Here is a 20,646-nt window from a genome sequence, read left to right as displayed (position 1 = left end):
AGCTGGTCCAGTTCCCTGCAATGCAGGAATCTCAGCTAAAGCATCCATGACAGTTGGCCACCCAACCTCTGTTTAAAAGTCTCCAAGGAAAGAGGATCTATCACCACTCGTGGGAGTCTGTTCCACAAATCGAAAGCAAGCCCCACTGTCTTCAGTGGAGATTACTTGCAGGAAAAAGCACACACAGAATTGTGACCTTACTCACTACATTGCACTAGCTCTTAGATTTCAGTGCTGTTACCTGTCCGCATGTGGCTTCAATATGGCACCCATAGATAAAGCGAAAACCTTCAACCTTTACTATGCGTTTGATATGTTTGTACCAAGGGAGGTACTATGAGACAACTACTCTGCACAGGCAAATTTGCAAAGCACTGTTTGCAAATGATTGGGGCACTAGCATCTGTACACCCAGCAAACCTCTACAAGTTGTGTAGGAATGCCTGGTATGAACACGCACATGTGCAGTTTGACATCATGGCAACATATGGTGAATCTGCATAAAAGCCTTAAGGGCACTGGGAAAAATTCTGGGAATAGACACGTATTTTTTAGGTGGAATAAAAAAAGAAGTCGTCGTCCAAACAATTAATAAGCACATTGTTTGCAATGGTTGAATCCATGTTAAGTTAGTAACCGTTCTGATATTAATGGGGGAAGCTAGTTGTGCTTAATGGAAGTCTCATTGATTTCAAGTGCATCTAAAGCATGGCCAACATGCAGTATAATCTTATGCACATTTACTCAGAGGTAAGTCTCACTGTGTTCAGTGAGACCTGCTCTTTCCTAAATGTGTTTAGGGTTGCAACTTGGATCTGGAGCTAATTGGGAATCGGCTCAAGAAGCAGGACGTTATTTAAATGGGATGCAGATAAGATTGGCTGATCCTTTTTTTTTTCTTAATGAAGAAATTCATCTCCTTCCTTTTGTAGCACTCTCCTGCTTTTATGATTCCTCTAAAGCAAATGAGCAACAATCTCAGTGAGCTTTCATGCATTCTGATATCACCATCCATTTCAACAGGGTGTGACATACATAGTTCTTCTTTAATGTTCTGCTCTAAGGCCACTTTTTCATGTGGATCCCTTGCCAAATGTCCATCAAGTTAATTCAGTGGATTCACATGTCAGTGGGCTTGGACACACAAGAGCATGAGATGAAGACTAGCTAGGTTGAGGAACAGCACATTTATTTTGGGACTGCCTCGATTCATGTTCATTTTTTGTGAGCGTTGAAAAGCACGAGCCGTTTCTGGCAATTTCAAATACTCATTGCAGACGTAATTGCTCTCCCCATCACCATCTTCCTTCTCCTTTGCCCTCTAGCGTTTTGTGCAACATGGAAGCCATGCAGTGTTGAGCTGCTGCCTCCCCATGCCATGCATACTGGGAAGCCATGTCCCTGCCATCTGTGCACAGAGCATAAACATCAGCAGGGAAGATATTTGCATGTACAGCTATCCATGCAAATGCCAGGAGAGGGTCTCTTAGCACACAGAGTGCCAGGAGTGAGGCCAAATGGCCTGCACATCCTACATTGAGGTAGCTCAGTTGGGTAGGGCATGGTGCTAATAACACCAAGGCTGCAGGTTCAATCCCCGTATGGGACAGCTACATTTTCCTGCATTTCAAGATGTTGGAGCTGATAATCCTCTGGTCCCTTCCGACTCTACAATTCTGTAACTGGCAGCAGCTCTCCAGGGTGGCAGGCAGGAGTCCTTTCCAGCCCATCTCAAGATGCTGGGAATTGAATTCTACATGCCAAGCAGATGTTCTTACCACTGCACTAAAGCTGCTCCCCTAATCTTTGAATGAGACTGCTGTCTAGGGTCATTGCTATCACACTTCTAAGTTTCCCACGAATGAGTATTTTTCTGCTTCATTTTCACAATCTGGTAAGGACCCTTAGAAGTCTGTTGAGAAGGAGCCCTACTTTGTGCTCTTTCTTTATTTCACAACATTTAGGTAAAGGTAAAGGGACCCCTGACCATTAGGCCCATTCATGGCCGACTCTGGGGTTGCGGCGCTCATCTCGCTTTACTGGCCGAGAGAGCCGGCATACAGCTTCCGGGTCATGTGGCCAGCATGACTAAGCCGCTTCTGGCGAACCAGAGCAGCACACAGAAACATTGTTTACCTTCCCGCCGGAGCGGTACCTATTTATCTACTTGCACTTTGACATGCTTTCAAACTGCTAGGTTGGCAGGAACAGGGACCGAGCAACGGGAGCTCACCCCGTCGCAGGGAGTCGAACCGCCAACCTTCTGATCGGCAAGTCCTAGGCTCTGTGGTTTAACCCACAGCACCACCTGCATCCCATTTACATACCAGTTAATTGTAATAAAACCTCCAAGTGGTTTGCAAAAATGTTTATGGGTTATCACTTGGGTCTCCCATGCCAACCCGATGCTCTCATGATTATAATTTCGGCAGCAGTGCAAAACATTTTCTGTTTTCCCAAGCTCTTAAATGATAGTAGTTTAATCTCCCTGCCTGTTTGAATGTTGCTATAATTTGTTGTCTTAGTTTGTAGGTTTTATTTTCTATTTTTATAAATAGATGCTAGCACAGAGAAATACGAGAAATAGTTGTGTAAAAGGCAAAGTATTCAAAACACAGGAAAGAAAAGACAAACGGTTGTAAATTGTCCTGAAATTTGTTGTTCCAGTAATTTACAATAAAGACCATTTCTTCAGTCAAATTGTTGTCTTGTGAATTTTATATGTTTCACTTGGCCACGGAGAAGAATGAAGGTTTTGTTAACAAAGCAGTTTCCCAAACTTTCTTTAATTATTCTCTCATGCTTTCTAATATTGTCCATAGCTACTAATGGTTAAACATAACACAAAAGGCTTGTAAAATTTTGGTTTTTAAATAACACAGAAGAGCCACTTTGAGACTGGGTATAAAATGGTAACTTGTAACCTCTTGTATAATAGTTGAAAAATTTTGTCCAAAAAATAGGCATGCAATCTGCCTTTGATGCTTGCCATCACCAGCATAAATCTGAGGCTGAGTGATACATTTTGCTTCGTTTACACAGAATGAGGTGTCTCTGGTAGATATTTTAAAACAGTTTTCCTCTGGTTTGTCATTATTAATGCTGATGGGACATTATTGAGCAATCAATTCTGTTCTTGTTTTCCCATAAAGCTTAGACTCTTTGGGTCTTTCCCACATTTTTTGGCAAAGATGTTTGCTTGTGATCCAGTTCTTTTTGTCAGATAGAAAACCAAACATTTTATGGACCAGTCTTTTAGTATTAGGGTTGATAATACAGTTCTTTATCACTGGCTTTTATGAAGGTGGCTGCATTTATTTATCAAATGTATAACAATGTGCCAAATTCAAAAGACTACCGCTAACCTTCCAGTGGAATAACAAGATCATTGTGATTACATGACCATTGATAAACCACCTGTAGATTGATAAAATCATTTTTTGATGTGAAACTGAAAAAACCTCTCATACATTGTGATGAGGTTTTTTTTATTATTCATGTCTTAAATATTACCAAGATAAGCAGTGATAGTTCAGGGCTTTAGTGCTGTTGACTATTGACTTACGTATTGAACACTGTGGTTTAAACTATATTAGCTTTGAGAAGTTTCCCCTAAAATGCCATTGTCCTATTTTCCATTTTTATTAAGTTCAAAGGCAAATATAACATTAAGAGACTGAGTAACATTACAACGTTATTACAATGGAGGCTGCATAGAAATGTGTTGTTCAATTAATCATTTTCTGATACTATCAGACAAGCACTACAAAATACTTTCAATATAATATTGCTTGATATGTTGACATAATTAGGGTGCTTGAGAAATGAACTGGGGAGGGATAATTTAAAAACAGAGTTACTGTGTCTAGTTCTGGGCACCACTGTTTAAAATAAGGATATGGACAAACTGGAACATGTGCAGAGCAGAGTGACTAAGATTCTAAAGGATATGGAAAAGAAGCCTTATGAGGAATGGTTGACGGAGTTGAGTATGCTTATCCTGAAGAAGAGAAGAATGAGATGTGATATCTCAGATGGGTGGGGTATAAATTATTATTATTATTATTATTATTATTATTATTATTATTATTATTCGAGCCATTTTCAAATAACCGAAGGAATGTCACATGGAGGATGGAACAACTTTGTTTTGGTAGGACCCAAACCAAAGGATTCAAATTTCAAGAAAGGAAATTCTGCCTTAAGAATGATGGAGAACTTTTTGGCAGTGAGAGCTGTTTGGCAACGGAACAGGCTTCATCAGTGGGTTTGTGGACTCCTCTTCATTGCAGGATTTTAAGCAAAGGTTGGACGGCTATCTCTTAGGAATTCCTTAGCTGTGATTCCTTGGGGTCCTTTTCAACTCTACAATTCTATGATTAAATTATTCCTAGGTTCTGTATCAAAAACTGCATTCCACTTAATCAAAGGTGTGGTTTTTTTTGTCACCCGAAATTGCAAATGGGCTTATCGCAATACAATTTATAAGTCTTTCTGTTTTTAATAAAGATGCTTGGTCTTAGTCCATATGGTATATTATTCTTTAAATTTTCCAGTGATAATTGTCCATATTTTAAAGTCCTGGTTGATGAGTGTTAGGCGCAGGGTAGTGTGAATCGTTTCTACTATCTACGCGTTTGTCTTTGATTTTTAGGTTAAGTAACTCATTTATTCTACTTGTTTTTAACTACTCTTTAAACTTATTGTAAAATTCTGTGGTGAAGCTATCAGGTCCTCATGTTTTGAGGTTCTAATTACATCATCTTCTGTAAATGGAGCTTCTAGAATTGTTAATCTGGTACGGTTATATTTTGGTAGCTAGACTGCAGTGAAAAACCTATTAATTACTGCTTCAGAAGGATTGTGTGATGAGTAAAGATCATAGTAGAATCACTGAAATTGTTGTGCTATTTCTTGTGCCATTTTTGATATTCTGTATGTGATTCATGGAACTAGTTTCTACTTTTGCTCCTCCTTTAAGTTCCCACATGAAAGTTTAGAAGTCTGTTACCTGTTCAGTTCATCTTTGAGAAGATACTTTTAGTTTTGTAGTTTCCAATTTTGCTAGTATTCACATTGGCTCCTTAGTAGCTTGTGCAGAGGGGGCAACCAAAATGCTAAAGGGTCTGGAAACCAAGCCTAATGAGGGAGTTGGGTATGTTTAGTCTGAATAAAGGAGACTGAGAGGAGATATGACAGCCATCTTCAAATATCTAAAGGGCTGTCACATGGAAGATGGAGCAAGCTTTTTTTCTCCTGCTCCAGAGGGTAGGATCCCCAAACCAATGGATTCAAGTTACAAGAAAGGAGATTATGACTGAACCTCAGGAAGAAATATCTGACAGTAAGAGGTGTTTAACTGTGGAAAGGACTCCCTCAGAAGGTGGTGGACTCCGTTTTTAAGCAGAGACTGGATGTCTTTAGTTGATATTCCTGCATTGAGCTAGATGACACTCAGGGTACCTTCCAAATCTATAATTCTATCATTTTATGACTCTATATACTGTTTGATCCCACTTATGAAGGTACACAAGTTCAATCATCTATTTTACTGGCTGCACTTCTTGCTTATTCTTAGAATTCTGAAGCATTTTGAATGATTGTTTATCTCATGTATGATTTTGCTTATTGCAGATAATTGGCCGAGGTACTTCAGGGATGGTGTTTATTTCAAAGAGTTCCATTAAACGTGGTTAGAAATATGATCTGAAGTTCTCCTTGTAGAGACAGATAATGATACCTCCTTCAAGTGTGACCTACTGCTGCTAGTTTCTCTCTGTCACTGGGTCCTAGTACTTGCTGTGTTCTTGTTGGGTGGGTTTAAGAGAATCCAGAGCTGGAGAGGTGAGTCCCCAAAGGAAATATCCCAGCCTAGGGGATGCTCCTCTGGTCAGGTAGTGAGGCCTGTAGGAGTACATTTGGCCTCCAGGCCTGAGGTTCCCCATCTCTTAATCAAATGAACATCTGGGATAGATATGTGTGCGGGATGAATGGAACACCTCTCTCTTCTTGACTACTGAAATATACTCAGAGTCACAAAGTGATTTCATGCTCTTTATTCAGCTCATAGTGGTGAGGAGGAATGAATGGAAGTCCCCTCAAAGTATCTGCTTTATATACATTCTTTACACAATGGGCTGCACATGATTGGCTAATTCCGGAATTCTACTGTAAGCCAATCAGGTTGTGGATTCACTTCTATCTGGAGCATGATTGGGTGGTTCCTGCCAACCAATCATACTGCTGCATTGTTCTAGGACCAATCAGACTGCTGCATTCTGAATCCTATTGTTCTAGGATCAATCAGACTGCTGCCTTTTGGATCCTATTGCTCTAGGACCAATCATACTGCTGCAGTTTGAATCCTATTCAACTCAGTACATAACAACTACAGTGGTACCTCGGGTTACATACACTTCAGGTTACATAAGCTTCAGGTTACAGACCCCGCTAACCCAGAAATATTACCTCGGGTTAAAAACTTTGCTTCAGGATGAGAAAAGAAATTGTGCTCCGGCGACACGGCAGCAGTGGGAGGCCTCATTAGCTCTTGACCCAGTGGTGCTTCAGGTTAAGAACAGTTTCAGGTTAAGTATGGACCTCTGGAACAAATTAAGTACTTAACCTGAGGTACCACTGTATATATTTGAGGTACTGGTCTGACTGCCCAACCACAAACATCACTCAGGTGCCCCAACTCAAGCTTGAACTGTCTTGTGCTTAGCCGTACAGGGAGGAAGAGAGCGTACTGTACCCTGTCTCCTGCAGGCGTCTGTTCCTACCAGCCTGGGGAGCTCCCTGTCCCTGGGGCAAGAGCATGAGGCTCTCTTTGCTGCAAAGCCTCTCTCACTTTTTCATCCAAGGAAGATAATCATTAGCATGCGGTGAAATCTCTCGAAGGGAAACAATTAGGGCCAGAGGCGCCAGTTAGGGCCAGGGGCAAATGTGGGGGGCCAACAGCACGTCCATGGGCATAGTGCTGCCCTCCCTAAACTAGGTTTTGGGGAGGAGGCACCAGGTCTCTGACAGAATGCAGGAGCCCTCCTGCCAGCTTCCCAAAGCAGGGCAGGCTTTGGGAAGGTGACAAGAGAGCTCTTGGGCTCAGTCTTAGCATTGCGCCTCCCTCCCTAAGCAGGGCAGAAGCTTACATATATATATATATATATATATATATATATATATATATATATATATATATATAAATATGTGTGTGTGTGTATGTATATGTATATGTATGTGTGTGTATATGTATATATATATGTATATGTATATATAATTTTTATTAATTTTTCTGTTTTACAATTTAAAGTACTCGTTTTTACATCCTTAAGATATCAATGACTCCCCTTCTTCTCTTTCCATGGTTCATTTTGCATATCATAAATCCCTGCATATTTTGCAAAAACTATACCATTCAGTAATCCATTGTTACATCCATCAAAACTTAGTTACGCTGTTGGAATTTATCTTAACGCTGCCAGCCTTTTCAGCTGTACACAGTTATTTCCCATATATTCAATAGACGTTTTCCAATCTTCTCTTAAACGTATGTTCTTCTTGTTCTCTTATTCTATATGTTAAGTCTGCAAGCTGTGCATGTTCTGTCAACTTAAGTTGCCCTTCTTCTTTGGTTGGGGCCTCGCTTGCTTTCCATTTTGGGGCTAACAAAACACGGGCCACAATAGTGGCATACATAAATAAAAAAAAGGAGCTGCCAGACTTTAATACTTTAATGCTCTAATTTACCAGGAATATTTAGGGGATTGGCCTAATCCCCCTAGCCCACTGACAGCACACCACTGAAGATAATACAGCACAGTTGAGTCATTTGTCAGTTTAGGCATATTTAAAATTATAGGAGAGATCCAAAATGGACAGATCCTTCCACCCTAAATGAGGACTTTCTATTAATATTTGCTTCTCTGCTATTTCTATCCATTGGTTCCAGTTATGCCCTCTGAAGCAACAGAGAATACATCTGTTCCATCTTCTTCTTGGCAGCCCATCAGATACTTGAAGGCAGCTATCATGCCTGCCACCGAACTTTTCTTACCTAGGCTAAACAAACCCAACTCTTTCAACAAGTGTGTAACAAATGTCGCCCGACTTGAGTTTCTATGGCTGTGTACATTATTTAGATCAGAAATCAGTTTGAGGAGAAGAAAGGAATTTTGACTGCCATGGTTGACTCCCTTTATCCTAGCCTTCCTCACAAAGGTAAAAGGATTGTTTATTATAATGCACTGTTGGCACAAGAGGCCGTTGTTCCCCCTCTCCATTTTTGAAAATTTCATCCAAAGATTAAACAAAAGTGTGGCAGTGGGCTTCGGTTCAAATATTTGTTCCAAAGGAAGTGTGAACGAACATAAGCCACCCTCTTCCTTGAGTGGATTTGGCATAGGAGTCCTTCCTTTCTGAAGCCACACTTTCGTTCATAACATTTCCCTCAATGTTTCATATTTATTCCTTGCATTTTTCTGCCACCGTTTATCCAACAGCCAACTCGGGCAGCTACACACAGACAGTTATGGTGGGGCAGTTGTGCCTGAATGGTATGTTCACCGCTTTCCTGTCACCAGACCGGGAGAAAAAAATAAAATCTTTTCTGACTTCCATACTTGAGCGGCAACGTGGAATGTGAACATGCTTATGGACACAATTAAAAAGGGAAGAAAGAAACGAGGGTCTTTGTATCAAAAGCGAAGCTCTGAACCTCTAATATTTGGATTCTGCTTCTGCTGTGGTATTTTGCATCTCGGTGTTGTGGACCTGCCACCGGAGATCAAAGCATCGTGCTGTAGAGATCCCACTTCATTTAGCAAGGCAGGCATGTGCCCGCCATCTGTTGTAGCTGCTGACAGAAAACAGCAGTAAATTTCTCAAACTTTTGCCAGAAAAGCTTTATTGCTCAGCAGAGATGAGTTACTAGGTACCTTGTAAGCTACATCTGGTTCACACAGTCATTTACATGGCATATCTGTAAACTGCAGAATTACCCTCCTCTTCACGCTAACATAAACTTTTGGCAAATATCGGCTTCAGTGAGATTTAGGCATTTTTTGGCGGGCGCATTTCCCAAACCAATGGGGGAAAGTGCTGTAAACCGGGCGGTGGAGAGGGTTTAGTTGCTTTTCTTGTTTTGGCAACATTTAGATTTCAAGGCTTGCAGCCATGGGAGCAAATGGTATGAGGGGTAGCCACACTGGCGCAAGTGAGAGGTGGTGTGGCTGCCACATTGAACACAGCCTCCTGTGCTTTGCATATGCTACAAACGCAATTCCCTCTTTAATACCATTGGCAGACCAAGGTGCATCATTGCATTAGCACATCGCCCAGACACTGAGGTCCAGCGCCGAGGGCCTTCTGGCGGTTCCCTCGCTGCGAGAAGCCAAGTTACAGGGAACCAGGCAGAGGGCCTTCTTGGTAGTGGCACCTGCCCTATGGAACACCCTCCCACCAGATGTCAAAGAGAAAAATAACTACCAAACTTTTAGAAGACATCTGAAGGCAGCCCTGTTTAGGGAAGCTTTTATTGTATTTTAGTGTTTTGTCTGAAGCCGCCCAGAGTGGCTGGAGAAACCCAGCCAGATGGGCAGGGTATAAATAAATTATTATTATTATTATTATTATTATTATTATTATTATTATTATTATTATTGCACATGCAACTTTCCAAAGTACCAAGAGGCCATTAGGATACCCTGCTGAGGTGACTTCTTGTGGTACTCATTGTGTGACACATAGGAGGTCACCTGCTTGCAGCTGCCATGGCAACCATAAGTGACTTCTGTAGGGATGGAGGATCAGTCTACCTCTGTTCTTTGTAAATTTTGAATGTGGTGATTCACAAACCCATTCCAGCTCATTTATATATTAATCTGTGATGAATTTCAGGCACGATGAAAATATTTTCTTTTTCCAGCAGGCATTTCATGATAGTGTTTTGGTTTATGTTCACTTTTAGTGCTTCATTTTCCAAATGATTTATTTTTTATGTACCTCACTTAGAAATACTAAATGCAAAATGATTGCTTTGTGTGTTTTTTTGGGTTTTTTTTGCAGTTTTTCTCTATGTGATTGTAGGTTCTTTTCCCTTCATTTGTCAAGTTTTTTGAGAGAAAAAATCCATTCAGTTTTCAAATGATTCCCCCCTCCCCAGCATATACCCATTTTAAAAATAGTTTGTAACAGCATTTTGTAAATCTGTACTCTGCTGTGGCAGTACTTCCTCTGATAGCAGGTGTGTGAATGTTACAAATGACACAATGGAAAATGAATAGTAGATGTAGCACAATTGAAGCTTATACTATAGTTAACAACACACAGTTAGTGCAAAAACTAAATAGAAGCAATATAGTGTGAGCCACATAAGATGGATATTATAATTTGGATACCAGCAATTAATCCTAAACATATTTACATAAGCTCCTCCTGAATCTGCATCCCAAAATGCACTAAGGACTACTATCTCATTGTCAAAAGAGTTCTGAAGACTAGGTACTGAGAGAGAAAAGGCAGCGCCAGTCCAGTTGTCATTTTAAAATCCACCCCCTCTGCTATGGGTTTAGTGGGGTAATTTATGGTTTACTACCCAGTAATCCTAACAATTCATCCCCCTGCCCTCTCATAGTCGTGGGCTGTGATAATGGAGTTTGATCTCCTGTACATTTCATCTGCAGAATGTATACCACATGGATTAAAGTATATACATCAAAAACTCCAAGCTTGAGTCAGACAAGAACCACTGTTTCATCATCTTAAATGAACAGAGAATAAATATAGTTCTATTTAAAAAACAAAACCCCATCCGTGTAGATTTGTCAAATGGTAGCTGGATACACGTTTTTAGTTATTTGGATGTTTACGAGAACCCTAAGCTGACTTTTGTGTTCAAATATCTATAGTCTATAAGAATGATAATAAAGTAGCTTTTATGATGAATGTATTGAAGACAAGGGACGCGGGTGGCACTGTGGGTTATACCACAGAGCCTAGGACTTGCCGAGCAGAAGGTCGGCGGTTCGAATCCCTGCGACGGGGTGAGCTCCCATTGCTCGTTCCCTGCTCCTGCCAACCTAGCAGTTTGAAAGCACGTCAAAGTGCAAGTAGATAAATAGGTACCGCTCTGGCGGGAAGGTAAACCGCGTTTCCGTGCGCAGCTCTGGTTCGCCAGAAGTGGCTTAGTCATGCTGGCCACATGACCCGGAAGCTGTACTCTGGCTCCCTCAGCCAATAAAGCGAGATGAGCACCACAACCCCAGAGTCGGTCACGACTGGACCTAATGGTCAGGGGTCCCTTTACCTTTACCTTTAAGCCATCTTCAGAACTGCCCCTCTTTGGTGGAAACCTCAAAATAGTTCAGTGAGGATGCTCAGGGGGCATGGAATGCTGGCTGAATGTTGGGGGAGACCAGAAAACTGGCAAAGGTGGAGGGAGGGAGGGGAATGGAATGTAGTATCCTAGAATAGGGCAGGTTTTCATCTAGCCATTCATGAAAAGGATTACACTTCAGTGCATATTTACTCACAGGTCCTTTCAGTCTTCTAGTGCTATCAGAAGCTCTTTAAAGTCTCACGAAATGCTGAGGAGCTTGCAAGGATTTTGAGTCACCGTATCCTCTCCTCAATTTTCTTCCGACTCGCAAGCAGACAGAAACATGCAGTATCCAGACTAGTTGGCATATTTCAAAAGTTCGTTTTTTGGCACGAAATAAATGGTCTTCCTTTTCAAACGCACATTCATTCCTCCATGTCTGGAGTTTTCACCTTGAGAAACAGGCTTTTTCCATCTTTGAGATCATTTGCTGAAACGCAGCTTGTTTCTGGATTTGACTATTATATTTAGCCTGTGGGAGGGGGGGGGAAAGGCAGGCTTATGGGATTGTTGCCTCGAAGGCAAGGATGGGGAACATGTGGCTCTCCAGATGTTACTCTGCTATAACTGCTCTAATTCCTGACCATTGGGCAATACTGGCTGGCACTGGTGAGAGCTGTAGATCAACAACAATTGGTTGCCTATCTCTGCTCTAATAGCCACTTCCCACAATCATGTTTGTTGAGTGCTGACTACAGCTATCCTACACAACAAGTAGCCTTGTGACACCTTAAAGTCTTAACACATTTGCTATGACACAAGCTTTTGTGGATTACTGTCCTCTTTATCAGATGTATGAAACATTATTCTGAGTTGCAGGTACTGTATATGCATGCATGGTTAGGGTGTGTCAGAGGAAAATGAAATACTCAGTAGTACAAACAGTGATAATTAGATACTTAAAGGTAAAGGAACCCCTGACCATTAGGTCCAGTCATGACCGACTCTGGGGTTGTGGCGCTCATCTCGCTTTATTGGCTGAGGGAGCCGGCGTACAGCTTCTGGGTCATGTGGCCAGCATGACTAAGCCGCTTCTGGCGAACCAGAGCAGCACACGGAAACGCTGTTTACCTTCCCACCACAGCAGTACCTATTTATCTACTTGCACTTTGACGTGCTTTCAAACTGCTAGGTTGGCAGGAGCAGGGACTGAGCAACGGCAGCTCACCCCGTTCTGGGGATTCGAACGACCGACCTTCTGATCGGCAAGCCCTAGGCTCTGTGGTTTAACCCACAGCTCCACCCGTTGTTGATGCCATAGACCAGGGACATCCAACTCCCAATAGACTGCGATCTTGTCCCATTAAACTTTAATTAGTTTAATGTAAATGCCCAGTGCACTTCCTTCTTTAAAAGTCTCACCACGGCAGAGGATTTCGCGCAGCAGCTAAGAAGGGCAGGAGAGGCAGCATCTTCCCAAAAAGGAGTCCTGGAGCATGCGGTTTGTAAATCAAAAAATAAGGTTTATTTACAAAACACCAAAAAACAACCCTGGCGACGAACCACACATCTCAGCAAAACACACACCCAAAAGGGAGAAGGGGAAGAACAAACAAACAGGGGGACTATTTATACAGACTCATGTTCCTGGAAGCCTAATGACCTCCAGCTGCTCAGTGATTAGAGCGTTTCTGCTACTCTTTTAACCCTTTGATAGCAACACCCCCTCTCGCTCGTAACACTGAGCTGTACCAACCTTAATACAAATTTAAACCTGAACAGAAACATTTATGAGATTGCGGACTCAAAGCTTTTGTAAAACCGTCTGCGAGATTTTCTTGGCTTGGACAATACTTTAGTTCAATTAAACCTTGTTTTACACTTTGGCATACATTTTGATAACGGATATCCAAGTGTTTTGTGTGCGCCTTGAATTGACCTGATTTAGCTAGTTTAATACAAGGTTGATTGTCTTCCCACACTCTGATAGGTAGGGAACATTCTCCAAACAATTCTTGTACCAGTTGCTTATAAAATTCCAGTTCTCTACATATATCTGATAACGCATTGAACTCAGAGGTAGCAGAGGATGGTTTTTCAGCTTGTCTACACAGCATGTTGACAGCATATGTTATATCGGGCCGAGTCCACTGTGCAATGTGGAGTAGACTGCCTATCGCTGACTGGTAAACCCCGGGATTACAGAACTCTGCCTTTTGCTCAGTTTGAGCATCCTTTGTGTAACTTAACTCCATTGGGGTTTTAACACCAGCACAGTTGTTCATTTTAAACCTTTCCAGCAACTGCTGGATTTTAGCTTCTTGGCTAAGCCAATAGTTACCATTTTCATCTTGCTGAATTTTAACTCCTAGATAAACAGATACATTGCCTAGTGATTTTATCTGAAACCTTTCTCCAAGCTTTGTGGCAAATTGTTGTGCAAGTTTATCATCCTTTCCACTGTATAATAAATCGTCAACAAATATCAAAACTGCTTCTTGTTCACATCCCGAGCCTTTTAGATAAAGACATGCATCTGCTGCGCTCTTTCTGAACCCCATGCTCTCTAGAGCATCGTTTAAACAGGAATTCCAATTACGGGCGGACTGTTTCAACCCATAAATGGATTTGTGTAGGCGCCAGACCTGGTTTGGCTTGTCTCCTTCAAAACCTGGTGGTGGTGTCATATAGACTTCCTCCTGTAAGTCTGCATTTAAATAAGCCACATTGACATCAAAATGAAACAGCTTATTTCCCTTCTTAGCTGAAGAGGCTAGAAGCATTCTTAATGACTCCGATCTTGAAGTAGGGGCATAGATTTGAGAATAGTGAACACCTTTGCGCTGCGAAAACCCTTTTGCAACTAGCCGGGCTTTATATTGCAACTCTTCAGTAGTTGTGGGCTTTAAACGATATACCCATCGACAACCTACAGCTTGTTGCCCTTTCGGAAGCTCTGTACTTGTAAACACACCGAGAGACTTCATTGAAGCCATCTCTTTTTCCATTGCTTCCTGCCACTTTACGGCTTCTGAGCTTGGAAGCTGTTGTACTTCCATATAGCTTTCTGGCTCACACTGTGCCATATTTACGTATACACTTGTCACCTTAAACCGCTCTGGCGGCTTGCCCTTCGTGGCGCGTTTTGACCTGCGCAATTGCTCCTCTTGTGCCCCCTCTGACCGTTGGCTGTCAGAATCTGTCTCAGACTTTATGTCTGGACGTGCCTCTAGGGATAAAGACCTCCGTTTAGATACCTCCCTTGGGCTTGGTCTTGCAGGTGACCTGCTTTGCTTTTGCTGTCTGCTAGGCCTACTGACTGGCGAAGTTGGGACACTCCGAGATTCTGGCTTTTCTACCTTAGGAGAAGAACCTCGTGCGTGATCAGAATCTGCATCTGAACCGTGTGCACCATCCCCTTCTGGCTCATCACTCTCTGGACTTTCTTTCTCAGCATGAATGCCTAAATCATCTCTCAAAATGTCAGGGTTAGCGTGTAAGTGAGTCCATCCGGACTGCTCACAAAAATCAGCGCTCCTACTGAGGACCACTCTTGTAGTATCCCCACCTGGGTCCACAAACCTCCAAGATTTGGCATGTGGTTCGTACCCGCAAAAGATGAGTTTCCTAGCCCTTGGACTTCCCTTTTTCCTTAACGCTTTTGGGATAAGTACATAGGCTTGAGATCCAAACACCCGAAAGTAATTAACTTTGGGCTTCTTCCCATATAAAGCAAAATAAGGCGTAGTATCAATTACCGAATTATATACTCGGTTCAGAATATGAGTAGCCGCCTGCCAGGCTTCCGCCCAGTAACTCTGAGGAAGTTTAGCATCAAACAACATAGAGTTTGCCAACTCTTGCAGAACCCTATTTTTACGTTCGGCCACGCCTCCTTCTTGGGGGGAATAAGGTGTAGACAGACGATGCTTAATTCCCTTTTTCTTAAAGAAATTCTGCAACACAGACCCGGTAAATTCTGACCCTCTGTCTGTCTGAAAAGCAAGTACTCTAGTACCGAATTCAAGTTCTACCGCATGAACCCAATTTTTAACTGTTTCTGCAGTATCTGCTTTTGTTTTGAGAGGAAAAAACCATGTAACCTTTGTTTTGTCATCCGAGAGACACAGTGCATACTTCGAACCTCCCATGCTAGCAACAGGCATTGGGCCACATAGGTCCATATGCACAAGTTGGAATACTTTGTCAGATTTCCTATCTGAACTGGGATAGCTGCATCTATGAACCTTCGCACTTTTGCATGCAGTACAATCCAAATACTTAGTACATTTGTTCAATTTGCACCCTTCTGATAATTCAGGTTGCCTTTTAACATACTGAAAATTAATATGCCCTAAACGGCGGTGCCATAAATGAACACAAGAATTATGGGTAGGCGTGTTCACACAACCAGCATGAACCTGTTCAACTTCATCTGGACTTGTCTCAAAATAATATAACCCATTTCTGCATTCCACCTGCAAAAGAGATACGTTATTCTTTGAAATAGTGCAAACCCCATTTTCAAACACAGTTTTAAACCCATTTCTATCAAGTTCTGACACAGACAAAATACACCCCTTCAGTCCCTTTAGCACGTAGGCATCAATTTCTGTTTGCAAACAATTCAAGAACACTGTGCCTACAGTCTCTAAGGAACGTTTAGTTGAATCTGCCATTGTCACAACTTTAGGGGTTTGCAAATGTCTGCAATTCTGCAAACGTACACTAGATGGCGCCACCAGGTGGTGAGATGCACCACTGTCGATCAACCAGCGTAGATTGCTGCCTTGGCCACGCCCTTGCATCAACGCCATTGCTGAAGCCATGTGCTGTGTGCTGTGGGAGTAGCCACGACCTCCTCCTCTTCTTCGACGTCCCCTGGAACTCCTTGTCTGGTAACTAGGGGTAACGGCCTTGTTGCTGTCTTGACCAGGTTCACGTGTGCAATTCCTGATTAGATGGGAAGGGGAACCACAGCGAAAACAGTGTCTAGCTGCAAAAGCATTTACTGTGTGCTCAAACTCAGCATCAACACTCTTAGGCACAGCATAACTCCCCTTTAAAGACAAACCTCTTTCTCTTTGCCTTTTATCCTGTTCATCCGCAAGCCGAGAAGAAATGTATTCAAGGGTTAATTCAGTTGAAGGCATAGCTTCCAAAGTTAGAGCTAGAGTCTCATAGCTTTTATCAAGAGAAGACAACAATATGTATGACTGCTGCTCCATAGAGAAAGGAATGCCCAGCTGCCTTAGTTGATTAAAGGCAGACACCATTTTGGCAATATGTTCTTTCACACACGCTCCCGGTTGGAGACGTAAATCAAACAAACATCTTGTAGCATGGATCTTGGCCCCCGCAGTGTTTCTGGAATTTAACCGCTGCAGAACCGTCCAGACCTCATGCGTGTTCTTTAACTCAGAAACATAAGGCATTTGCTCTGGTCCCACTGCCAAAACTAGTAGACCTTGGGCTTTCCTGTCGCGTTTCTGTGAAGCTGCTGCTGCTGCTTTGGCTTCTGCAGACGCGTCTGCAGCTGCCTGTAAAGGCGGTGCTTCAGTACAGCTCCACAACTCTTTTGCTTGCAACCAAACCCTTACTCTAGCCTTCCAATCTTGCCAATTTTTCCCATTGAGTCGCGTAAACGGGACAGTAAAACTTTCCTGGGACTCTGCCATCCTCCCTGGGGCTTAGGAACGATACTCACACACCTGTAGACCGTCTCCCAGCTGCTGAGGTGGCTCCTTGAGGAATCAGACGTCTTCCAGCGAGTACAAACTGCGCAGTGCCTCTTTAAAACTTTTCTAGGCACGTTGCAGGACTCAAGCTGCTTTGGAGGCTTTCGTTGTCGGCAACCGCTTCTGTCTTCACTCCAGTCCTTGCATAAATCACTCTGAACTGCTCTCCTTATCTCCTTCTTGACGTACAAACATCCATAACCTGTCCCATTAAACTTTAATTAGTTTAATGTAAATGCCCAGTGCACTTCCTTCTTTAAAAGTCTCACCACGGCAGAGGATTTCGCGCAGCAGCTAAGAAGGGCAGGAGAGGCAGCATCTTCCCAAAAAGGAGTCCTGGAGCATGCGGTTTGTAAATCAAAAAATAAGGTTTATTTACAAAACACCAAAAAACAACCCTGGCGACGAACCACACATCTCAGCAAAACACACACCCAAAAGGGAGAAGGGGAAGAACAAACAAACAGGGGGACTATTTATACAGACTCATGTTCCTGGAAGCCTAATGACCTCCAGCTGCTCAGTGATTAGAGCGTTTCTGCTACTCTTTTAACCCTTTGATAGCAACAGATCTACTCACAGTATAAAAAAACTGGCAGTGATCTACCCATTGTCACTGGATGGACCAAGGTTGTTGAGCATTTTGGGGAAAGGCAAAATTGTTGTGCTTTTTTAAGGAAGCCACAGTTGTCCCCCCCTTTTTGGGGGGAGATCACTGAGGGGCCAAAGATATACCAAGATCTACCAGGAACACCCCAAAATCTACCAGTGCATCACGATCTACCTGTTGGACACGCCTGCCATAAACAGTCTGGCATTGGTAAGACAATTAACACATACAATGTGCTGAAAATCCTTTGCCTCAGTTCTTTCTACAAGTGATAGCACTGAACCCCTGTGTGCATTGTAATTCAGTGGTTTCATTTTGAAGTTCCCTTTTGAAGTTTCTTTGTTCCAGGACAGCCGCTTAAATGTCACTTGCAGAATCTTTGAGAAGCTTGAAATGTTCCGCCACTGGAGAAAGAATGTTGTGATTTTTTGATGTCAGATTTGTCCTGTGTGGAATGTAGAAGGACATTGTGGAGTTCCCTCAGTTACTCTTGGGGACAGGGCCCTGTAAAATGTGGTGGAGAGCTTCTCCTCATCCTCCTGTATGTAGTCAGATGTGTTCCAGTGATGACAGAGCCTCCTTTGTTGGTCTTTTAAACTATGACAAAAGTATTCTTTCAGAGGCTGTGTGTGGCATCATACTTTGCATGACTGAGACTATGTGGTAAATGATGCTGATTGATGATTACCTCAGTTTCAGTGTGGTGGCTGAAACACTGTCTGTAAAAACCGAATCACAACAACAACAACAACAACAACAACAACAACAATTTATTATTTATACCCCACCCATCTGGTTGGGTTTCCCCAGCCACTCTGGGCAGCTTCCAACAAAAGATTAAAAATACATTAAAACATCAGTCATTAAAAACTTCCCTAAACAGGGCTGCCTTCAGATGTCTTCTAAAAGTCAGATAGTTGTTCATTTCCTTGACATCTGGTAGGAGGGCATTCCACAGGGCGGGTGCCACAACAGAGAAGGCCCTCTGCCTGGTTCCCTTTAACTTTGCTTCTCACAGTGAGGGAACTGCCAGAAGGTCCTCGGAGCTGGACCCCAGTGTCCGGGCTGAACGATGGGGGTGGAGACGCTCCTTCAGGTATACTGGGCCAAAGCTGTTTAGGGCTTTAAAGATCAGCACCAACACTTTGAATTGTGCTCAGAAACATACTGGGAGCTAATGTAGGTCTTTCAAGACTGGTGTTATATGGTCTCGGCGGCCGCTCCCAGCCACCAGCCTAGCTGCCGCATTCTGGATTAGTTGTAGTTTCCGGATCACCTTCAAAGGTAGCCCCACGTAGAGCGCATTGCAGTAGTCCAAGCGGGAGATGACTAGAGCATGCACCACTCTGGCGAGACGGTCCGCAGGCAGATAGGGTGTCAGCCTGCATACCAGATGGAGCTGGTAGACATCTGCCCTGGACACAGCTGTGAGTCCAGCTGCCCTGGACACAACTGTGAGTGCAAAATGACTCCCAGGCTGTGCACCTAGTCTTTCAGGGGCGCAGTTACCCCATTCTGGACCAGGGAGTCCTCCACACCTGCCCACCTCTTGTTCCCCCAAAACAGTATTTCTGTCTTGTCAGGATTCAACCTCAGTCTGTTAGCCACCATCCATCCTCCAACCGCCTCCAGACACTCACACCGGACCTTCACCGCCTTCAGTGGTTCTGATTTGAAAGAGAGGTAGAGCTGGGTATCATCCGCATACTGATGAACACCTATCTGGAAGACATCCATTCAGAATTCACGTTTGTTGTTTAGTCAGTGCAGTCTATGGCAGTGTGCAGGGAAGATTGTGGCTGTGTGCTGATGCACTGGTCAGTATCATGAAAGAAATACTCATTGAGTCCTAGACAATGGAGAAAACCCTCTTAAGTCACCACAGAATTGCACCATAGGTGTAGATTAAGTAAGGCAGAAGGGCAGGTCCCCATGAAAGAAAGACGCTTCTGCCTGTGTGGCTGGACAGATTCACAATATTGCTACTGAGTTCAGGGTGTTGTTTGGGTGTGTGAAATGGTTATTGCTCACTAGCTTTCAGAGTAATGGAGGCGAGCTGATCAAGCGAGATGCTTATCAATCCTATTACTTGGGGAAGGATTAAAATCACAGCAAGAGCAGCTACCACCTCAACTGGCCGTGTGGATTGAATCAGTGCTGTCTAAGACCATGGCGGCAACTGTAAACATGAAAAACGAAACAGGGCACAGTTGAGAAAAGGTGTTGAAAGAGAAGGAAGAGATGAACAACTTCTCAAAAATAGCTCTTAACCTCTCCACTAGTCTCACATATGCAGCCTCCTTTGATTTTGGTGCAGGCTTGAAACTCAGTTGCAAAATAGCATGCAGCTCTCTGTACCTCAAGATTTGCTACCTTTCTTCAGCCTCCCTCACCTTGTCTCCCTGGTCCATCGTCATTCATCTCCCTGTTTTCTCTGCTCTTTTCCATCCTAACAAGACTACTTTACCTCTGGTTCATGTTTTTGACTCCATTTCCCATGTTGCACTGCTCCATCTGCCACTTCCTCCCCCCACTAAGCTACCTGCCATTGCTTCCTTATTAGATGGCTGACCCCCCCCCCCCATGCTGTCTGTCTACCTGTAGGTGGAGGAAAGGGAAGAGGGAGGCTCTCCTGAGGCAACAGGATCCTCCATGCATGCGTGCTGTGCTCATGGTGGACTGGATCATGCCCATAATATCTATAGAAATGTCAGTTCATGAAACAAGAGCACCTCTTCAGTGACATAATACATGGCCAATGTTTGGGAGAAAACATCGTATTTTTCGCTCTATAAGACGCACCAGACCACAAGACGCACCTAGTTTTTGGAGGAGGAAAACAAGAAGAAAAATATTCTGAATCTCAGAAGCCAGAACAGCTGCGCAGTGAAAGCAGCACTCCCTCTTGCTGTTCTGGCTTCTGGGATAGCTGCGCAGCCTGCATTCGCTCCATAAGACGCACACACATTTCCCCTTACTTTTTA

At 43.1% G+C, this 20,646-nt stretch overlaps 1 protein-coding gene across 1 annotated transcript in view; it reads left to right on the top strand.

The window, feature by feature from the left end:
• WIF1 (WNT inhibitory factor 1) overlaps positions 1-20,646 on the top strand; it is a 42,786-nt gene that overhangs the window by 2,959 nt on the left and 19,181 nt on the right. The gene's annotated exons all lie outside the window — the stretch shown is intronic.

The sequence above is a fragment of the Podarcis melisellensis genome, assembly GCF_964234715.1.
Source record: "Podarcis melisellensis genome assembly, chromosome: 10".
Classification (NCBI taxonomy): Eukaryota; Metazoa; Chordata; class Lepidosauria; order Squamata; family Lacertidae; genus Podarcis; species Podarcis melisellensis.
This window is presented reverse-complemented; position numbering and strand designations above follow the sequence as displayed.